Raw genomic sequence first — 3924 nt, 5'->3', positions numbered from 1 at the left:
CTGGGAGTTTCTTATTTTTCCTCTTATTTTTTTTTAATTTTTTTTTGGTCTCCAGAAACTCGTGTCAGCTCTGATTACAGTGAAGAAACCTAAAGTAAGAAAAATACATATCTTAAAAATAAAAACCCTGCATAATAAATAAGAAGATATCAGCAAGGTGAGAAATTTAAAGGAGTATTTATTGAATCAGTTGCAGCATTATTCAGATAACGGGGTCCTTGGTGCTCGATGTACTCCACAATCCTCCAGTGAAAATGTTCTGATCATGAGTTCACTAGCATTTATTACACGGTCCGTTTGTTTCTTGATTATCACCAAAAAAATGTTTTAGTTGATTTTTTTATTTTTTTTAGAGCCATGATTTGAATTGGAAAACAATCATGTCACTATGTTGACACTATGTAAAAAAAAAAAAAAAAAAAAAGAGAGAATAGAAAGCATTTTATAAGGGAAAGCATCATGTTTACCAGCAGATTGTGTTCTTTTGTGTTGTCATGTCAGCTCTGTTGTACAGCAGCACTACTTGGCTGTAAAAGGTGCAGTTCAGTTTACAATTGACCAACGACAAAGGGACGGTTAGCACCGTGTTTGTCGTGTGAATAGCGTTTGCTACGCTTTATTTTGCGGTTTTGTGTCTGCGATGATGTATTTTTTTTTACTGTGGTTTTGCATATCGCTTATTGCTTGTGTTAAAATATGTGGTAATGTTGGAGTCTTACTTTATCTTTTTGAACTCTGTCATGACTCCCAGCTCCTGTCGCACATAGAGGAGCGTCATGTCCCTTGTCCCATGTCCACCAATCAGGTTCTTCAATCAGGTAAACTAGACTACTGTGGTCCCGTTTCTTGATCATACATTTCAAAAAGGCATACATTTATTTTTTTTTTCTTTCTATACCATTGTTGAATAATTATTTATTTTTTAATATTTTAAATTATGATGGCTCAAAATTGTTTTAATTTTTTATTATTTTTTTTTTTCTTGTAAATACAAGCATTTAAATCAGGGCTTCTAAATTGCAGTGTCTGGAATAAACGACTCTGCGGACAGATTCCACATCCGAATATACTGTAAAGGTGCAGAAACTGATCACAAATCGATTCATTTGACGTATATGTTAGTTAAAACACTCAGGAGCACGAGTAGGTTACAAAATTTTTTCAGGAATATCAAAGTTCTTCTGTAAATGCTCGGATGAACGATCAGTGTCTGTACGTCATTTTAAGGTGAAAGACAACACGGTTGCACAGAAAGGAGAAAAAAAAAGCCAAAGCAAGAAACACAAACAAATAAAAGGTAATTTATTATAATCTGTATGACAAAGGGACTGTTGACTGTGACTAACAGTGACACCGTCACAAGGTCTTATCGAATAATTACATCATATTGAAGTGGTAAAATCTTCAAACTCTGCTGGGCCCTTGGTTTTCCTTCTGTGTAATAATGAACCCCTGGTTTAAGTAAGGCATCACTCCAGCAGTCCTGGAGGACCACAGTACTGTTTAGTTTAACATTTTCTTACCTCTGTATGAACTGTCCAGTTTATTGCTAAAGCCATTATGGAGTGAATTTAATGTGGTACGAAGAGACCTGCGATCATCCAGGAGCATGCTTGACGCTCCTGCTTTTAATGCTTTGGTGTGCCTTGTTGTTTTATATCAGTAAAATGCAGTGAAATGATGACTCCCTTAAAATGGAAACACAAATGCTAAAAAAAAAATAAAATAAATAAAATATTTTGATCCTGATATCTTACACGTCAATCACATTTATCCTCGGTACAGTTAGCGATCTGCTAAGGTTTGTTTCAGAAAGTAGATTTTAAAGAGTAAGAGTTATTTATTATCCATGCAAATCCACTTTCATATATACATTTAGTTACGGGGAAAACGGAATTAAACCCTTTTTAATTCTGTTTTTATTTATCAGGGCTTGAATAACAATTGTTTAGTCACCGACTTCTATAAATAAACACTAAACTGAACACCAAAGTTTTGGCAGAAGTGTTGCTTGAGTTGACAAATCAAGACATGCACAATTCAACTCGGGATTTAAGACTGAGTTTGGGACTTGTTTTAAACAACAACAACAACAACGACAAAACTCTTCTGGAGCAGATCCTGCTTATTCTGTCTTTTGTGCTCTGTGTAATAAAACAGCCAACAGTTTACTAGAAATGTCACAAAGTCTATCATTTCATGTTAAATTCTGTAGTGCAGTAATATTCGCCCCAATTCTGTTTGGCTTCTGGTGTTTGAACGACACATTTTTAAAAATTTGAGGTCTTGTTATTTGCAGAAAGTGTATTATATGCTAACTTGTACATATGGCTGTAAATAAAATGTCAATGAAACAACCGCCTCTTTTTTTATTTACCCTTTGGGGAAATATCTAAACATTAACATATTTAGAATGGTGTTCTTGCTAGATTTTGTTTCCCTGAGCAAAAGTTTTATAAGGAAACTTGTAACACATTGTAACACGTGTAACACTCGATTCCTATCTCAATTTCTGATCAAACTGTAGTAGGTGAGCACAAAGCCAACTGGAGGTAAATAATAAATGTTAGTACTACTGCTGCATTCGTTTTTATGCATAACAGAAGCAAAAACATTTAAATATAAAGGATCACAGTGTAGTATTATTTTATATATTATTAATTACATTTATAATAGCTACAAAGGAACAAAAAAAAGCATCCTTTTTGCTTTTTTATTTCTTAGATCTTCTAAGACCTCAATGTAACATCTAAGTTAAATTTAATATAGTATGTTAGGTTTATTATTAGACCATTTTTGTTTGTGTATATGGAATTTCCCATTTGTAATTTTTATAATTATTTGCCATATTATGCTCCAAACTCCTATTTTTATACAACAAAAATATATCTTTACGAATCTTTAGTTTTGTCTAGATACAGTACTCTAGTCTAGATACTCAATTTCAATCCAAAAGCAATGGGGTGAATGCACATTCATAAAATAAGTGTTTTATGGATTCTTTATATAACATTTATATAACATGTACTTTGGAAAGAGTATTAAACATTTTTGACAAGGTCTATAATTTTCTGTTTTCAAAACACGCACTCCCAAAAAAAATAAATACATATATAAATATATATATATATATATATATATATATATATATATATATATATATATATATATTTTTTTTTTTTTTTTTGAAAGATTTAGTAGTTTTGATTAGAACCAAGGTTTTATTAACAGGTTCATGGAAAAAAAAAAATGAAATATTAATCTCATGGATTTTTATATAGGTTTAATGGACCTTTTTGGCCACGAACATAATGAAAGCAGTAACTCTTTAGCAGTAACAGAGATCTAATGATAATTAAGAAATTCACAGTAATTAAAGAGCTGTCCACAAAACAAAATAAAAAAATTTTGTATTATGTTTATGTTCTGTACAGCTGCTTTAAGACAATGTCCATTGTTAAATTTGACTTTCCTGGGAAGTACCTACATTATTTTCACCCTGTGTTCATTCAGTGGGGATAACTGCCATGTTTGTCTGTTGTTAGTGACAATCTATCCCTCTAACCGTGGTGAGTGATGTATACAGTATCTTCCTCCTCAAACACCGAACTGTACAGTGCTATAGATTTAACAAAGGAACAGTTGTGTCAAAGCTTCCTTCACCTGATTATCAACATTTTAGTCTGAAATTTACCTGAGAACACTGGCGATACTGGGAGTTTGGTGTTTAAAGTCTATTTCTATTTTAGTGAACACTTCTATGGAGGTGCAAGTTAGTCAAGCCTTCAAAAGAAACAGGGATGTGACGTGTAGGGTCTGTTGTGTAGATAGCTTCATGTATGTAGTGATTTAGAGAGGCATGATAACTCCCTCCAGTATCTGTACTGATCTCAGTTTAATAAACTTTAGAAATAAATTTTTTTG

The 3924-nt window shown here is 32.5% G+C and overlaps 1 protein-coding gene across 3 annotated transcripts in view; it reads left to right on the top strand.

Annotated features, from left to right (window-relative positions):
- tulp3 (TUB like protein 3) overlaps positions 1-2300 on the top strand; it is a 27270-nt gene extending 24970 nt beyond the window's left edge. For 2 of the 3 annotated variants that reach the window (XM_060887330.1, XM_060887332.1), the window contains one exon: positions 1-2299. This exon is cut by the window's left edge and continues 208 nt beyond it. The gene's annotated coding sequence lies outside the window, so the exon portion shown is untranslated. The other variant, XM_060887331.1, reaches the window with a different exon arrangement.
- Positions 2301-3924: the final 1624 nt, after the last annotated feature.

The sequence above is a fragment of the Tachysurus vachellii genome, chromosome 14 (genome assembly GCF_030014155.1).
Source record: "Tachysurus vachellii isolate PV-2020 chromosome 14, HZAU_Pvac_v1, whole genome shotgun sequence".
NCBI classification, from domain to species: domain Eukaryota; kingdom Metazoa; phylum Chordata; class Actinopteri; order Siluriformes; family Bagridae; genus Tachysurus; species Tachysurus vachellii.
This window is presented reverse-complemented; position numbering and strand designations above follow the sequence as displayed.